The sequence below is a fragment of the Schistocerca gregaria genome, chromosome 6 (genome assembly GCF_023897955.1).
Source record: "Schistocerca gregaria isolate iqSchGreg1 chromosome 6, iqSchGreg1.2, whole genome shotgun sequence".
NCBI lineage: Eukaryota > Metazoa > Arthropoda > Insecta > Orthoptera > Acrididae > Schistocerca > Schistocerca gregaria.
Window position 1 is genome coordinate 280,266,292 of NC_064925.1, and position 20,109 is coordinate 280,286,400.

Consider the following 20,109-nt stretch of genomic DNA (forward strand, 5'->3'; position numbering starts at 1 on the left):
AGGTGTTCCAAATTTGCATTTTTTCTCGTGTATCTATCCGGCATCCTTCAGCTTCTTGGTTTAAGAGCTCTGTGCTTATAAGTGGATTAGGGGCATGGGCCATTCGGTTAGATGTTCTGCAAATGTCGGGCCACGGGTGCCATCTCCACTCTTTGTGGGTAAATGCTCTTTGTATGTAGCCGATACAGCTCTTCCTGTCTGACCTCTGTAATAACTAGGGCGGTCGCGACACCTGATCGTAACAGTTTATCGTTAGTATTACTTAGAGAGTGGATTGGATTCCTTTTAAGGCTGTTATTACTGGAATAGGAGACTTGAAAGGGCCAACTCTTTAAGATGCGCCCTACTTTGTAAGAGGCTTTGCCTATAAACAGGATACAAATGAAATTAACACAGTGATCTTTATAAGCGGTACCTAGTATAGGTAAGGTCGTAATGTTTTCTTGTCGTAGCTCTGTTTCACGATATTTAGGTTGTAACCATTATTTTGTGCAATATATTAAAGTGTCCTTAATTCACTCTGCAAATTGTCTGAAGAAAGCGCAATAAGTGCTCGGTGTACTTGAGTGGAAAAAGGCCGTTTTGTGGGCTGGGGGTGGGGTGTGTGGAATCAGCAGGAAAAATATTATCGGAGAAATTGTCTTTACGGAAAATGTTAAAACTTATTTTGTTGTCTACTACTGCCAAAGTTTAGTCAAGGTAATTCAAAGTTCTATTAGCTGTATCAGTTTCTTGGGTGAAGCTTATTTTCTCGTGGAGGTCGTTAAACGCTGTAAAAATCTGATCTATGGGAGCGCGGGTGCCTTCAATTACAAAAAGTAAATCATCTTCGTCTGTTGCATAAAAAATTATTCTGGTCTCTAAATCAGGGTAATTTTTTAAAAAAGGGTGCTCCATAAATTTACAAAATTTTCTTACGAATTACCTGCTAACGGACTGCCCACGGCTAGACCAAATGATTGTGCATACAGTCTGTCATTAAATGAAAAATAGTTGTACTTAAGAATGGTGCGTGAAAGGATCATTAATTCGTCTATTTAGATAATGGATAATTTTTCGTGAAAACGATAATTGGCTGCAAAGACATCCAAGGTTTGGTCTACCGGGACATTTGTGTATAAACTTGTGATATCGAAAGACACGAGTTTAGACATATCAGAACAGAATAACATTTTCAATTTATTAGCTAAGTCCACCGAGATTTTAGCAGTGTAATTTTCCTTAAACACAAAATTCTGTTTCATTTTATGATGTAAGAACCTGGCTAATTTATGATACGCACTGTTGGTACTATCCACAACAGGACGGATCGGGTGATGAATCTTGTGAGCCTTAAATTGACTCCTCAAAACAGGCGCTTTTGGGTTCATATTTATAAGCCATTTTTTACGAAATTCGCCGATTAGATTTTTAATGTTATGGAATCCTGATCTAATCTCTGGCTGTTGTACTCCCATTTTAAGTTTTACAAGGCCAATATTTGGCGTGTTTTCATTTTAATTTCATATTGTGACATTTCTGAAGAAGGCTACATTATTATAGCCAAAACCTAGGTAACGTTTCTTTGCTTATGCAACTGGAGGCTGAAATTTAATATAATTAAAGTTCGTTTTATTTAAAAAGCTTTAAGACATTTATCTTTAAGACTTTTAACATAAAAATTTCGTAAGCATTACTTCTCAGCACGCACATGTATCGAAACCGTAAATTGTGTAGCCATTCATGTCATCAATGAGAAGATTGTATGAAAATACGGATTAATGTAATAAATTTATCCACGGATTCACACGGAAAGCAATTTTGAACTTTTTAAAGTTGTCAATAGAAGCTAAACAGGTTGACAAATTATATTAACGATATATTGACTAGAGGCGTGGACCAGGAGTAACGAAGGGTAATTCTTCGAGAATTCCAGCCACTCAAGGTACCGAAACGTGAGATTATTAATCAAATCTCCGTCGACCGAAAAACCCGGAAAAGGTGTCTCCAGGCAAGGGTATACTGAGCGATGGAAGGGGGAGGTAGGGGGAAGGGGCGGCAGTTCCTACAACCCACTCCAGGTCTACAGAAGGAAAGGAAAAGAAAAACGTAGGAAATCAATCCTCCATTCTGCTTCGTCGCATAGAATGACGTATCGATTTAGTATTAGTTCGATGAAAGCAGTGATCTTGACGGATGCTGGCTAGAGGCAAATATCTCCAAAGTCATTTGTTGTGAAATCTCAAAACTAAATCGCTGTTCGGCACTTTGGATCTTGTAGCTGAAAATGCTAGACGAGTCTGAGTTCTATTAGGTTCCTGTTGTGTTGTACCTTTCATTTGCGACGATTTTTCTCGTGTTACCAGACATGTCAAAATTACAAAAAATGAGAACATAGATAAATTCGCATGTGTCTGAAAGTTACCAGTCTGGCAGTAAGAAACGTACAAATTTCATACAAAACTACCGCCTCGGTAACATTAATAAGTACATTGCCGTTACTACGTACCCATTGTAAAATGGCAGTAGTATTGTGTTTGTTGGTTGAGAAACACAAATTTTAAAAACTATTCTTTACATCCCCCCTTCCATGAAACTAATATAAATTCAACCACCTCTCCGTTACACCTAGCTGGTGTATGCTCTAATCTCCAGGGAACAGATAAAAAGTGGCTGTAAAAGCCTCAGTGATTATGCAGATTCACAACGCTTCTCTGTCTGTGTATAATGGTGAAAATGCCGTGTGAACATAACATACCATTCCTGGAATCCGTGATGGGCGCCAGCTAACACTGTTCCTCGATCTTTGTATGGAACTGGTGATAGTCTTTTGGTAATAATCCTTGTGTATATTTCATAGTGTACGCTCTGAATCCAATAGATAAGTAACCTACGTCTTATCGGAAAAAGTTCTACAGGCAATTAAGCCCTTATGTGCTATTATACGCCTAGCTTCCTTTTCAGCAAATCCCAGCTGTCTTCCTTCGGCAAGCCGTAAGTAAGTATCTCCATTACATTGAAAAACTATCCATCATTCCTCATTCCTATTTGCTTCTATTTTATTACTTACATGTCATAATCTAGTACTGTTCTCATGTTATTTATCGGTAGTTCTCCAGCCAGTTAAATTCGTCTCTATATTGAATGTCTTTGTATGATGTAACACATTTCTGTTGGATGTTTATTATTCACATTGGACGACTAAGTAATGAAAATTATTGAAATAAATACTTTTTATATAACACATTTTAATATGGACTGAATACTATAAAATAATTTCTCCTAGTCCCATAAAGATATCCTGTTCCCATACAGATAGTCCTAATAATCTGTACTCGAGGATTTTTAGTAGATATGATAATAGCTGTGATATATAAAACGGAGAACGAGGGGCACAAGCAACAGATAATATTATGGAGTGCAGAGCGTAGCTGTCACTGAGAAAAATCATTTGCAGTGCAATAACATTGTTAGTGAGTTAGGTGAACTATTCATACATGTGGTACGTGTTGCATGCAACCCACGTTTTTCGTTTTAAGTTTTACAAGTATTCCAATTACTAATAAAAATTCACAAGCACAAACTTTCAGAAGTACATGTCTATAGGTAGGAATCTATATGGAGTTAGGAGAAATTATTTTATACTTTTTGGTCGGTTTTAAAAACTTTAAAATTTTCTATTTCTTATTCTTTTTCAACCGACATCAAGCGTTTTGATAAAATGTCAACAGTGACATGGTAAATTTATGGTTTGTTTCAGATTCTCTTCACCAGAGCCAACCAATACATTGGATCCTCCTACACCGTGAAGGAAAAAATTAAAGATCAGAGTTGACACGGAGGCTAATAAGTAATCGTTGTTACTGCGAAAAATTTGCGACTGCAATAGCAAAAGGCGGAAACAGCAGTGGTACACAAAGTACCCTGTACCACACAGCAAACAAGATATCAAGTTAATATTGCATTGTCATTTAGTTCCAAGCTATGCTAAAAGTTTCAAGTTTCTGACTTATAGGGAAATGTTGTTGATGTTCTCATCAGTCCGACGACTGGTTTGGTGCAGCTCCCCTTGCCACTCCATTGTGTGCAAGCTTGTTCAGCTCCAAATAACTACTGCAAAGTACATCTTTATGAATATGCTTACTGTATTCATATCTTTGTCCCTCTCCATAATTTTCCGCACCCCCTCCCCCCACGCCACACTTCGAAACCTGTATTAAATTGGTGACCCACTGATGTCTCAGAATGTTTCGTGTACCGAGCCCTCCTTCTAGTCAGGTTGTGTCACAAATTTCTTTTCTCCCTAGTTCTGTTCAGTAACTCCTCGTTGGCGTTCGTTCCTTACACCACATCTCAAAAGCTGCTATTCTCTTTATCGTCCATGTTTCACTTCCTCACGTGGCTACAGTCTATAAAAATACTTTCAGTAAAGACGGTTTGTGGGATTGAAGGGACTAGAGTACAAGGGCCATCGGTCTTAGTAAAGACATCCTAACACTTAAATGCATATTCGATGTTGCGAAAGTGCTCTTCTTGAGAAACGCTCTTCTAGCATTTTCCACTCGAAGTTTTATATCGTCTCTATTTCGAACATCATCGGTCATTTCACTGCCCAAATAACAAATGTCATGCATTAATTTAAGTGTCTCGTTTCCTAATCTGATTTAATTCGACTACATTCCATTATCGTTGGGAAATACTAGTGGTAAACAAGGTACCTTCCTCCACACCAGAAACAAGGTGAGTTAGTATGGTTTGTCATCCAATTCTGAGCTGTGCTGATAGTTTCAAGTCCCTAACTCATTGGCAATTTAGTTTGAAGTCAACTGCAGAGGTTGTACGGAACAAAAAGACAAGAAAGCGAACTACTCATAAAAATGAGTTCAAAAGAGCTTAACAGATTATATTCATTATTATTATTGGTATTATTAATATTATTATTTATTATTATTGTTCATAACAAATAAACACAGAATAAGTTCACTAAGCTGAAATTTCTATTTTGTCAGTTCTCGAACATTTCTAATGCGTCTAAACTGCTTGATGTATCTGTGGGTAATTAGTGCAGATCTCTATAAAGTGGCTTTTCTGTAGGTGGTAGATGGATATTTAAACGGTGCGAGCTAATTTCACGTGCCCTCTAAGACCTTTTGAGACAGCTCCACGTACAGAGAACTAATGGCACCAATTAAATTGGTTTATGCCAGAGTTACTGTGGATCGACTTCCTACTTCTCGTATGTGACATGTTTTTCAAGTTGTATCCCGTTGATTCTGCTATCACCTGGAATAGCGTTGTCAATGAGACACACTTCCATTTTTTCCACAACTGTATTCCTGCATTCGATCTGTCTCTTTTCACTAGTACCACAGTAATATTCGCACGTTCGTTTTGGACAATTTTTTCTGCCTTGTTTTTCCACTAGTTGGATTCCACTTGGCCGCTGGTAAGTTTGGCATAAAGTCCAGCGAATCATTCGTAAAACATCATAATGCCCCTGCTGGAAATCCGTCAAGGCGATCTGTCTGCTACAACAGAACATATTATCAGTTCCTTCGCCAGCTTGTTCAGATCCTTGACTAATTTCCCGACACTGACTTCCGCGAAGCTATTTCTGATTGCTTTTGTGCGTACAACAAAAATTAGTTTCCTTCTTTCGGTTTCAGTTGTCAAAGGAAGACCAGGTCTTGTCTTTACCTGTTTTGCCTACAATCTTCTCCAAAAGCTGCCAATGCAATGCTTCATTGCGCATGCTTTTAGTGAGATATTGGAGAACAGCTTTCCGGCATTGATTTGATTTACTGTTCCTTGAGAAACTTTCAGCTGTAGACTTCAGTCAGAGCAGGTTCAATGCTGTCTTCCACGGAGGCAATACTTGTTTCAATTCTTCCATTGTCATCTTCATTGCAAGTGTCGTCTACCGCCTGCGTTAATGGACAAGTATAGCCTGTCGACGTCTTAGCCAGGCTCGGGTGTCTAGTGAGGTTCAAATTGCTCTGAGCAGTATGGGGCAGCCCATAATCCGATCAAATCGGCTCTTGCGCTTAGTTTTTCTTTGTGTACTTCAACTTTCAGCCATCCCCACATGCAAAAATCCAAAGAATCCAGAGGTGTAAGTTCTGGAGATCTTAATGGGCAACAAACGACCCCATATCTACCGATCCGTTTAGCCTACAATGTGCAGGAACCCGAACAAATGCATTCTTCTTCCAATAATGCTTGAAGCTCGTTTTAAGGTAAGTGTAGATATGCAGATTCCTGCAAGACAATGCGGTAACACACACTCCAAATCAACTGATAGACTATCGAACCGTATGACAAATTTCCAGAAAAGCGTCTTTGAAGATGTGTTTATACAATGACTTGTAGGTTTCTTCAGATCACTGATGAGAATTAAAAGTGTTACTGATGCCGTCACGAGTGAACGTGGCTTCATCAGTGAAGAGTAAAATTGGGTTTATCTGGCGATTTTCAAGCATCCAGTGTCAAATCGAATTGTCGGTCTTCATCTCCTGCTCAAAGGTGTTCAAAGAGCTGTAAATAGTACAGATAGAACCAGTAATCTCCGTCGTTGTCTTGTATGTGGAACACCGATACCTACAGATAGTCTAAATGTGCCAATTGGAGGACTACGTTTTGTTGACTGAATAATGCCTTCTACTTCATCCACAGTCTGTTCACGTACACGTTCAGATAAAATATGTCTGCTTGGCACTGCACCACTGTAATGCAGTGTATTGAACACACGGGTAAACACTCGTGAAACTGGTAATCTGCAGTTAGGAAACCGTAAGCCGTATTATCTACAAGCAGCAGCGATTCCGTTTACAAAACCCATACACAAATACCATATCGGCAAACTCAGCATGTGTAAATACTTCCGGCATGTTCACACACAACAGTACATTAGACTTCGCCAACAAATCACGATGAAAACTTTAGTGTAAACTAAAGCAAAACTTCACAACGTGAGCATCAACACTGTACTGCTGACATTCGATAAATATACCCATAACAGTCCAAAGCAACCGGTGTACCAACACACGTAACGAAAATGCATCGAACTCCGCTGTATCTCCGTACTCAATAAAAATTGGACCCGTGTTATATGTCATTTTTATTGCAAATCCTCAGTACTGCCGCCTACTAAAATATTTACCACTCCTCTTCAAACACCTTGTATAAAAGAGGGTTGGAAGACCTTAATGTTTCCAGGTGAAATGAATAAACAAAAAAGAGAATGATGAATAGATGCTCTGAAATTTATGTCACTGAGAGTTAAGGGACTACTGGCTCTAAAGGAGCTTGGTGCTTGCAGCTGTCTCAAGAAAAATTTTCAATCTCCTATTTTCTCATTCTGCGGAACTGTAGTTTCGTCTTTGTGATGTCGCATGAAAAGATGCTTTCAGGAAACAGCCGATGGAACGATTCATCAAACGGGGCAGTCTTTTGTTGCAAGTAGACAAACACTTTCATCAGTCTTCTTGACTCCTCATTGTCTACCACTGAATTACGGTAAGTGTTTGTGTGTGTGTGTAAGTGTGTGTGCGAGACAGGGAGAGAGAAAGAGAGAGAGAGAGAGAGAGAGAGAGAGAGAGAGAGAGAGAGAGAGAGAGAGAGAGAGAGAGAATGTATGTGTGTTTGTGTGTACGTGTGCGTAATAGTGTGGCACTGGGGAAGAAAAGAATCGAAACACAGAGGAAGAGAGAGGCTGAAAAATACACCGTGTCTGTAATTTGTTATCTTTCTTGCTCCATTTTTTTTGTGTGGACAGCCCGAGATGGTGTAAATGTTGTTGTAAATATTACGTGCTTGTGCGGCACGGAAGATTAATTACAATTACGATTAAGTGCTCAGCGTCTCCGTGAGAAAACTTTTCTTATTGCCAAGGCGAGCGCAGACGAGGCTGCCTTACATCAATTAATTTAATAGCTCAGTTCTAGTCGGAAGCGCTCTGCATTGTGCGGTAATTCATTTGCTGGTTATAAAGGTACGAGTAATTAACGGAACCTTTTAACTCCGATTGGGTCGGAATCGTCTATGCGGAGCTGTGCACAGATATTTTATCGGAAATTGACGCACTGCCAGATTCTAGTGACCTGTGCTCCATGTGGTAAAAGCGTTATTTCCATAAAACACATTACGTAAACTGCAGTGCTGAAACTTCGTCAGTCTCTCTGGTTGCCTCGTAACCGTGTTGATAATCATATCCGCCTCGCAGTATGCGAAATTACTTCAACAACATAGTATCATTACAAGCAGTCGAAAAAACATTACGAAATATTGATGTTCCATGGAGCAAAATTCAGCAGCCCTCATGTATGCTGTCTAAACTTTCCTGTTTTATTGCAGCGTTGGATGCATGGAGTCACTGAACCGTAAATATGCTTTCAAAATCTGTTCTTAAAGAATTTACTTTATTTACCAGCGATTCATCAGGAACAATAACACATTTAATCACACTAGGTGAGCGTGGAAGTAGTTACCAGGAAGTAACTCATGGAAAATGAAATTACTTTTAACAAATGTGAATTTGATTGGTAAAAGCTTCTTCAAAACAGATTTAAAAATACAAGCAGAAAAGCACCCTCGAAATATCAAGTTTTAATTAGAGGCAGAAAGAACAATATTATGAGCATGAGCCTTCGGGCTGAGAAGCTTGCCTGCTCCCTTTCAACACTGCCGTAGTCATGACCGCTTACAACAACCTCTGAAAGAGTACACTGGTGCAAATCTGCAACACACCAGATTACCTTAAACAAAACAAAAATTTAATAATTCACACAAACACATAAACTATGCACCTCGTAAGAGGGATGGAAATGGTACAACACTCAAATTATTTGCCACCGAAAGTGCAATTTTTTTTTAAAGGACACTAACGGTGGAAGTGTGGCAACCTTATAACCTAAAATTACTATTTAAATAAAACCCATAAAATGCAGAATCATATAAAATGTACAACATGCAATACATTACACATATATCTCCTCGCAAGATGATAGGCAAGATAAAAACATATTTCAAGAATTCAGCTTTTAAGCAATAAATTCGTTAACACTGAAACCGACAAATATGACAGAGGCAGTTATTAACGTATGGCAGATAGACAGGGGGGAGGAGTTTACTAAATAACTCGAACTGCAGATTGCTCTAAACCTCCCCAATTCCACCCAATTCGCAGATAACCACCATCCCGCAGGTGGGCAAACGGAGAAAAATGCTGGGACGACCCGAAAACAAAGCGGCTGGTGACCTCAGCAAGAAAACAGGTAGAATTTAAGAAGTAAATGAAACAACATATCTCCAATCACTTAACTTCTAATAAACTGCGATTTCTGGCGAATAAATAGCGCAGCACCCCCAACGCTCTCCCGAACCGTCCGCTGCCAGACGCTTCAACGGACGCAGGAAGGCACGCCGATCTCCCGTCTCACGACGTCGCAGCTCGCTCCGGCCAGCCCGATGACGTGATTTCACGCCTGTTGCTCTCCTGTGAACCGCAAAGCTACTACCCCTATCTATACAGCGCTGCCCACTGGACTCACGTGGGGACCTCAATGCGCCGACGCTCAGGACGGACAAGTCATCTCGTGTCTCAGTGCGCGACCGACCAACCGACCGATCCAACCGCAGACTCGAGCAGACTGGCGGCCTAACGCGCAGACTCAAATGCAGGAACTCAGCCCCGACGGGGCGACCGATAGCTGAGTTCTGTTACTGCCTTTAAAGTTTGATCCAAACGACAGACATACTAGCACTCCGACGACAGAGAGACACTAACTGCCGCACAAATGCAAACGAGACACTGGTGACGCGAGGCTGACCTAGCCTCACTCCGACTGACCCCCTGCCGAGCTGATAGCGCCCTTTAATTGCACGCGAACAGGCAACCTTTCCCCTTTTCCACCAGAGGGAGACACCAAAGCTGCGATTACCACAGCGGCGCCACCACCAGAAACGGAGGGCGACTGCTTCACACAACGAGCTGCGGCGCGCTCTTCGAAACAGCAATTTTCTATCAGGGCTCAGTCACATTTATAAATAATGACAGTACATTCACATTTAGTTCAGAGACTCACTAGTCTCTAACTAGATATACCTACTTTGGTCAGCTGAATGTCAAAATGGGAACATATTCTACAACTTCAGATTTTAAATTCATAAGCAGTGATCCAGATGTTCATGTATGTACAAAATATGTAAAACACAGCTGTGTTTTATAAAATTTGTACTATACAACAGTCACTGACTGACAGCCATGTTAAAAACCTCAAGATATTTCTTCATGTATGTGTTTTTCCGGTCTTTTTGTGAACAACGTCGCGGGCAACTTATTGCTCGCATTGTCCTTATATGAGCATGTATACGGTTTACATGCAATGATCTCGAGGTAAACGGAGTGCTAATTTTTAATATTCCTAATTATATACTTTTTGCTTGCATGAAGCTGTGTAATCAGCAAATGAGCTGTGTATTATGTTGTTTTGGAACGTATGGCCTATTTTTATACCGTTATTTCACTCACGTTTGTTGTTTACTTTACTTGCAGCCACGAGGCTCCAAGACAACATTTCTAATTATGATTTTGCTGTAACATTGTGATTCCATTGGCTGCTTCGTTACATGGAAAACTTGTAATATTTTGATGTATTCTTGAGACACAGAAAACAAGGTGCTTCTCGGACAACTGGAATACGCAGGACATGAAAAACTTTCATCCTCTGTTCATGTGATGCCAGGCTTTCACAGTGCTAATAAAGGTAGTTAAATGAACTTAGTATCATCTGGGAAGGTAAAAGCGGTGAACATTCGCATAGCATGTAAATCTGAATGAGGAAGGAAATTTGTGTCTTGTCGACGATTGTTATTCGAAGTATCAATGAAAGGCGTATAATGGGAGAAATTCCGCCAAGTGTGTTAGTATGGCTGAGAGGGTCTTATTTACCGTTGGACATGCTATTTCATAATATCTTGCTAACGATAAATTGGTTTCCATTGCTGGTTAATCTCGCGTCCTGTAATTAATGTGCATGACGTGATTTCTGGACCAACAAAGGGTCAAGTAATAAATGCCATGTCATCACAAATGACTTAATTATCGCTTCGGAGCCCTCAGGCTGAAGGCGTGATGTTTGTCGCAAGAACATGATACTACAGGTAGAAGATTCGAAGGTAACAGTTCTCCCAAGTATACGAGCCCTTAAAATTGATTATCTAATGTCTGGTTCGGTTGGAAATAGGAGTGGGTTTATTAAGCCCGAAGGATATCCAACCAGATCCAGGAAAGAGATGTTTCTCCATTCCACCAACCGCATTATGTGAATGTCTTTGACATAAGGGGAATCATGTCGCTTATGACCACGAACGTGAAGATTGGGCAACTCAGGAAAGACTTCTGGAGGAACTTCAGGGACGTATTTTTGAATTTATTTAGGTGCCGTACCGCTGCTTCATACTGGTGCTATGTTAATACGTACAACTGTGGACTTTGCTGTTAATTTGTCACTCTTTAGCTGCCCAGATGATTCCTTGTTTAGAGGGGGGCAGGAGGAGGAGGAAGAACTTAGTGTTTAACGTCCCGCCGACAGCGAGATCATTAGTGTAGGAGCACAGGCTCGGATTGTGGAAAGATAAGGAAGGAAAGCGGCCGCGTCCTTTAGGAGGAACCATGCTAGCATTTGCCTTAAGCAATTCAGGGTAATCACGGAGAACCTAAATCAGGATAGCGGGACGTGGGTTTGAACCGTCGTCCTTCCGACTTCTACCCCAGTGTGCTAACCATTGTGTCAAGTCGATCGGTCGCCGCTTCGATTCTCAAAGAACTAAGATACCATCCATATTTTCATTGAGTGACTTGTCATATGTGAAGTTTTACGACATAGAAAGGAGCCTGCCACCACTGGAGACAGTACCATTGACTACCCAGGCACACTTGTCGTATGAACACACACAGATTCCACCTAATAATGGAGGTTTATCTCTTAGAAACGCATTACGAAAATAAAACAGTGACTGTAAACAGTAATCTTGCTATTTCATCCGATAGTTATTGTATGCTGTGGGCATCTACACTCAAGAGGCAAAGAAACTGAGACACCGAACTATTGTCGTGTCAGGCCCTGCGAGCAAGCAGAAGTGCCAAAACACGACGTGGCATGGACTCGACTAACGTATGATGTAGTCCTGGGTGGAATTGACACCATGAATCCTGCAGGGCTGTCCATAAAACCGTAGGAGTACGACGGAGTGGAGATCTCTTGTGAACAGCACGTTGCAGGCATCCCAGATATACCGAATAATGTTCATATCTGGAGAGTTTGGTGACCAGCGGATGTGTTTAAACTCAGAAGAGTGTTCCTGGAACCACTCTGTAGCAGTTATGGACGTGTGGGGTGTCGCATTGTGCTATTGGAATTGTCCAAGTCCGTCGGATTGCACAATAGACATTAATGGTTTCAGGTTATCTGACAGGGTGCTTAGATACGTGTCACCTGTCAGACCCATATCACTCCAACTGCACACACCCCACACCATTAGTCCTTGGTCCCCGTTCTTGCAGGATATCTTTCCGGCTGCAGCGATGTCCGAGGTCTGATGTTTTACCGGATTCCTGATATTCACGGTACACCCGTGAAATAGTCGTACCGGAAAATCCGCACTTCATCGCTACATCGGAGATGCTGTGTCCCATTACTCGTGCATTGACTATAACGCCACGTCCAGACTCAATAACATCTTGATAACATCCCATTGTTCCAACCGTTCTAACAAGTAGGCCAGACACTTGTTGTCTTTAGAAGCCTTGCCGACCGCAGCTCAATATTCTGCCTGTTTTCTTATCTCTGTATTTGAATACGCTTGCCTATACCAGTTTCACTGGCACTTCAGTTTATTAGCTTCAGTAGTTCAGCTCATAGCTAGTGGAATTTAATAACTTCCTCCGTTTTCATATGAATTATGGTTACTTAGGTCATTTACTGCCCGTTTCCATCGTTATTCCATATTTGCTCTCTAAAAGTAAAGTTCTGCGGTAAGTTAAATGCAACGCTGTTTATTAACGTTTGATCCTTTTGTTTGATCGGAGCCTAGGTACCTAGTGTAGTCAGCCAACACCGCACAGTTGATATCATTCATTGCCCTAACCAAATAGAAAATTAATGAAGCAGTGAAGTAGATGAGACACAACATCAGCGAAGCATTGCAATGAGACTGCACGCTGAATTTGTACAAGCTTTGATGCTGCATGCCACGGATGCACCATTCTCTGCATGGCAACAGCTGTATGCTGATCATATTCACCTCCAACATGTACCCGGTATTTTAGTTTTCTTTTTGGACTGACTGCATAACGTGAGGTGCATTGTCAATGGGGCGCAATGAATATTAACGAAGGATCAATTCGTGTTTTGAAAGAGAGCCCGGAAATAAAAGCTGTCACATATTTAAACGATGAACGAGAATGAAAGCTTTCAGTCAGCAGACTTTTATTAGAATTGCAACACGTTTTCTTGTTTTACTACAGTGCACAAGTAAGACACAAAGCGGAAAGAACCTAGAGCGTACTGAATTAAATTATTCATGCATTTCAGGTACAGGTTACATTATTCAAAGTCCGCAGCTCGTGGTCGTGCGGTAGCGTTTCGCTTCCCGCGTCCTGTTCCCGGATTCGATTCCCGGCGGGGTCAGGGATTTTCTCTGCCTCGTGACGACTGGGTGTTGTGTGATGTCCTTAGGTTAGTTAGGTTTAAGTAGTTCCAAGTTCTAGGGGACTGATGACCTCAGATGTTAAGTCCCATAGTGCTCAGAGCCAACCACCATTATTCGAAACACCTTGTTTCCAATGATTACTTATTTGATAACATCTCAATCCAGTTTGAAGATTTTCGTAACGTGACGTAAATAACAATATCGTTAAAGAGTCGATAAATTCGTGAATATGTGGTGAATAATAACCTCATTGTGCGATGCCTTACAGATAAGGCCGCTTTGATCCCTTCTGTCATTTACTAAACACTTTTAATACCCCGAAATTAGCAATCGTGATTACGCTTGCCATTTCTACCTAATTATATCTTCGGAGGCAGAAGGGTGGCTAATGGTGTAAGTTAACTCTAGTGAAACATTTACTGCCGTAAATTTTCAGTGTCCGAGAAAATAAGTCAACATGCGTCTCAGTCTTGCCAAGTACAAAACCACCTGATCTGATTCTGCAATTACGTCCGTAAAATAAAAACTAACATTACTCTTCTGGAACAAAAGTCACATTCATCATCTAAGAAACGTCATTGCTTTATTCATGGAAATTTAAGGTACTCAGCACTCTTTTCCAATTGCGAGATATACACAATTCCGTGTAAGAGAGTTTGACAATTCGTGACTAGTAATTTCACCGAACATTTGCACGATGTTGTTACTACTATTTATTTCATGGGCACTGGTTTAATCGTCTGTGCTGGATACAGTTACTGGAAATAAATATTTCACTTTAGTGTCACAAATCACATACATTTATAAAAATGATTAGTACTGATAAAAATACGCTACAGAGTAACATACCCAAATTTCATGTGGAAAGGAATGTAATACTTTGTAACTATTATATTCTCTATCTGCAATACGACATGTTACTGTAAATAATCATGAAATATGAAACTGATTACAAGGATTCAAGTGACAGAGGTGGCTAAAGTGTAGAGGCATGGAGGCTCCATTTGAGCCTTTGCACTTTTCTCGACTTATTCGTTATCAGTGGAGAATGAGAATGTAGATGCCATGGCCTCCAGTTTGTATTCATTTACTAAAGAAATGTGTGCCATTTGTGACTGAAATAAAGGGAACAGTTGCCCGATTTAAGTTATTTCATTACTTTCGAAATAATGTGCACAGACATGACTTAGTCCAACATTTCACTAATTTATGCATAAATTTCTTAAGATCATCCAAAGTGGCAGTGTGGTTACTCCAGAGATTTTTGTACCGTATCTTTCATAGCCTGAAGTATTTTAGGTGTAATTATTTTTGTTGCCTAGAACAGAAAAAAGGAAAGAGGGTCAGATAAGGAGGCAAGGGTCAATGTGAATCAATTTCTACAGTAGCTTTAACTAAAAATTGCCTGATACTCAACGATGCGTAAATGAGAAACATTTCTTTTTTCTTTCATAGCATGTGATTGGTCTTACCAAATGATGGCGATCATGATACTTAACTATAGTAGCATGTACAACATATTCATTGTAGACTACGCCCTCTGTGGCTGAAATCCAACCAATGTATTTTCAGTTTTTTTCAAACCTAATTCTTTTTTTTTAATCGTGGTGATTACGTAGTCTTCCCTTGGATTGATTGTCACTTAATCTCTAGATCTTCATAATTTTTGATAAAATCATACTTACATTAATGAAAACGTGATGTTATATTTGTTAAACTACGAATAAGCATTTTCAATTGCTAGCCCTCCAAGGTAACTGTTGCTTCCTCATGGAGGACAGTTGATAAACTGTGGCCGAGCGGTTCTAGGCGCTACAGTCTGGAACCGCGCATCCACTACGGTCGCAAGTTCGAATCCTGCCTTGGGCATGGACGTGTGTGATGTCCTTAGGTTAGTTAGGTTTAAGTAGTTCCAAGTTCTAGGGGACTGATGACCACAGATGTTAAGTACCATAGTGCTCAGAGCCATTTGAACCATTTTGTTGCGGAGGCCCAATCTCAACGTTGGCTGAACGTTGGTTGAGAGGAAACGGTTGGTGGCCCACGGGTTCATCTAGGTGGTCAGTTGCTCAACGGTTGCACATCTATTCGCCTGTGGACATCTCCGCAGCTGTCGTTCACCCTCTGTGGTCCGTGGCGAACCACAGTTGGCTCGGCGCCAGTTTTGGATTCCGGCATTTTGCCCCAGGCACGATACACCTTAACCGCAGCAGCACGTGGACAGTTTTCATACTTAACCGTTTCGGAAACGCTTTCACCATCGGCCCGAATCAGATAAATCGCTCCGTTTTCACAATATGACAACGACTTCACTTTCTTCTGCGTCTCCTCGACATCCGTTACATACCATTCAGTGATGGTACTGCACGAGTAGTTACTGCACGTAGAAGTCGAACATAGGTGGTAGTAACGCTGATGCGACAGTACTTTTTATAACACGCTATAAAACCGCATTTGCTATTAGGAATTTTGAATGTGAATGACAGTAGTAACTGAAGTTTTCTATGTCAAGTAAACAGTTCTGACATCACTCACGCATAGCTAGTAAGTACAGATGGGTTACTACATGTTTAGAGTTTTAGTTAACGTAGGTACTGGAGGCTCTCAATAACGAAACACAAGTTATTATCTTTAGATTTTCCTGGAAAAGTAACGAGTATTCTGTGTAAGTTGCTTCCCCTTACTGCAATGTTGCTACCCGGTGAGAGAAATGATGAGAATCAGTTTAAGGAATAAAAAGGGGAAGTATTAGAGTGCTAGGACGAAGACAGAAGTAAAGAGAACTTTACTTCGAGCGGATGGGCGGAAGTGACGAAGTACGCACTCCCATGGCGGTCGGGTCGCAACACTCGACGTTGCCTTCAACCTGTTACTCACAATCGTGATTTTGGATCTGTATAGACTGTGCGACTCCTGTTTCCCCAATCGCCACTGTTCTCTGACGTTTCTTATATTTTTCACTACATCTCACCCTATCTCAAATAGAATTTTACCTTGGGTACTTGCCGTATGTAGGTCATACAAAATGCTAGAAACAATCTATACCTTCACTCAGCAACCGTGGTTTTGTTACGGATGCAAATGCCACTAAAGCAGAGTTACTAAACTCAGTTTTCGTTTACCAAGGGATTCTAAATACATATTCCGGCATTCAAATCAAAATCAACTGTCGTCATGAATAAGTTAGATGTAGATATCCTCGGTGTAGCGAAGCAGCTTAAATTACATAATCCAGATTATATACCAGACAGATTCCTGTCAGTTTCGCCAGTACCCAAAGACTCAAAGCTGCACAAGTAACACAAATTTCGAAGAAAGGAGATATGAGCATTCCGCTGAACTTCAGCCCCATGCTGCTAATTCAATAGGATTTTGTAACGTATACAGTGTAGGAACATTATGAATTACCTCTAAGAAAATGAATTACTGACAAACAGCGAACAAGGATTCTTGTAAAACAGAATACCATTTTCCCTCCGATTCCTTCTAATTGCTGTAATTTTTCTAATATTTGGTGTAGAAATTGCATTAATTCTGTCAACTGTAATTATTTTAGAAACATCAGACATTATAATCTGAACAGTATCAATAACAGCTCTCTATTCTCACGAAGTGCTATCCAGTAGTGTCACTCTGGGATATCAAATTGGTCACACACTTTCAGATTTCCACACGGCTCTGGACATCGTGCCTCACAAGAAACTTCTAATCGAATTGCGTGAGTATGAAGTATCGTCTCAGTTGCGCGGTTGGATCTGTGATTTCCTGTCAGAAAGGTCACAGTTTGTAGTAACTGAGATAGCCATCGAGGAAGTGTTACAGGCCATCTGCTGTTGCTGACCTTTATAAACAATTTGGCAGACAATTTGATGGTTTTGTAAAGTCATCAGATGATCAAAAAGTTGCAAAATCATATAGACAAGATATCTATAAGACGTGAAACGTTGCAATTGATTCTAAATCATGCAAAATGAGAAATCATCCACTAGAGTACTAAAATAAAATCGCTGGAATTCGGTTATACGACAAATCACACAAATCTAAGGCTGTAAAACCAACTAAATACTTAAGGATTACAATTATAAATAACCTAAATTAGAACGATACACAGATAATTGTGTAGGGAAAAAATTGTACACTTTGTTTTATTGCTAGAACACTTACAAAGTGCAGCAGGCCTACTAAAGAGACTGCTTACTCCGTTCTTCTTCGTATTCTCCTGAAGTATTCTTGTAATGTGTGGAATCCGAATTGGATAGGACCGACAGAGGACATCGAGATAGTTTAAAGAAGGATAGCTCGTTTTGTATAATCACGAGCTTGGGGAAAGAGTACCACGAATATGATACGCGAATTTTGGTGGCAGTCCTTGAAAGAACCGAGATTTATGATGCGGCAGAAGCTTCTCATGAAATTTGAGTCATCTTTGTCCTGAGAGTGTGAATATATTTTGTTGACGCCCATCTACTTAGGGAGAACTGATCATCATCATAAAGGTGGTTTGATGAACCCTTTGCCAAGGATTCAATTGTGATTTAGTGATTAATCTTGCAGATGTAGAAGATAACTATGATTAATATCCATTGCTTTATGTTTACAAGAATTGTGAAAACTTTTCCTTAGGTTAATCCCTTACCTGCACCTGATGAGGGGCATTGTTTGCTCTAAACGGGTCATGATGCGCAGAAATGAGAATGAAGCGATTTTATCTCCATATTTACCACGTACTTATTCTTATCTTGTGTGTGCTGTCCAGAGTGGCAGGTTCACTACTTTATTTGGTGTCTGAGACAATACTGAGAATTGAGAAACCAAAAGCTTTACATGATGTTAGTTTATTGTTACTAGCCTCTAGCTCACACTTTTTGTTGTACAGTACAATGTGCCCACCACCAGTGTTGCCACTCACTATTACTCACAGCGTCACATGACACGATCAACAAAACCACGACAGGTTGCTAACAACACTCCATTAGTAAGTACAATGTTAACCCAGAATGTTTAAGGTACCCACTTAAATGAGTATCCAGGTAAGATAATATTTTTTATAAGAGGTGTATTTGTTAGCATAAATTTGTCGTTATCGCCTTCTTGCATAAACTTATTAGGTACTTGCCGGTTCCTTCCTCAGAAAATTCATAGCCACAGTCTCCTAGGTCGGCCATGTCAGTTCTTTCGGATTGCTTCCTAGAAAGTCTTCCACTTCACATTCTGGTCGTATATTGTTTCCTCGTATGTTTGAATTGAGTTATTTCGTCATAAATACCCCATACATTCAAATAATTATCAACGTTCTCATTTAGAATGCAGTATCTTGTTGTGCGGAGATGTTATAAATGGAAGCGTTCCTAATAAGATGAATATATGTATCTTTCCATGGGGAAACAACTGAGTAACGCAATTGAGACAGAACTCAGAAGTTAACGACGTACTCAATTAGATAGCCTAGTGTAATGTATTTGCAGATGGTATAGAAGTAATACGAGAAACTAAATATGAATTACAGTAGCAAATAAATTGCACTTTCCATGAAAATTTTACGAGACGAAGCGGCCGTCTGATGCACTTTAATGAGTTTCAGATGTCTTGGTCGCCCATAGTAGGTATTTCCGTGAGAGGTATCTTGGAATCCTAGAAAAAATCTTAATATTTATATACATCTACAGCTACACGGTTATTCTGCAAATTACACTCAAGTGCTGGCACAGGTCTTATCGAGCTATCTTCACCATAATTTACCCCCTTGAAAAGCGCACGGAAAGAACACCACAAATATCTTTCCGTGCGAGCTCTGATTTCCCTTATTTTATTATGATGATCGGTTCTTCCTATATAGGGCTGCATCAACAAAATATTTTCGCATTCGGAGGAGAGAGTAGGTGATTGAAATTTTGTGACAATATCCCGTCGTTTGTTTAATGATTTCCTCCCAAATCCTGTATCATGTCAGTGGAAACCACTCTCCTCTGTTTCTAAATAACCCATAACGTACTCACTTTCTTTGAATTATCTCGTTGTACTCCGTTATTGCTACCTGGCAAGGATTTCACTCGGCGTAGCAGTACCTCGAAAGAGGGCGGACAGTCGTTTTGTAGGCAGTCTCTTTAGTTGATCTATTGAATCTTCTAGGTGTTCTGCAATAAAACGCAGTTCTGTTGTCCTTCTCCACATTTACTACGTGTTATTTCCAATTTAAGGTGTTCTTAATTATAATCCCAAGGTATTTACTCGAATTTACGGCCTTAGACTTAATTTATTGATTGTGGAATTGAAGTTTGCCGGCCGGTGTGGCCGAGCGGTTATAGGCGCTTCAGTCTGGAACCCCTTGACTGCTACGGTTGCAGGTTCGAATCCTGCCTCGGGCATGAATGTGTGTGATATCCTTAGGGTAGTTAGGTTTAAGTCGTTCTAACTTCTAGG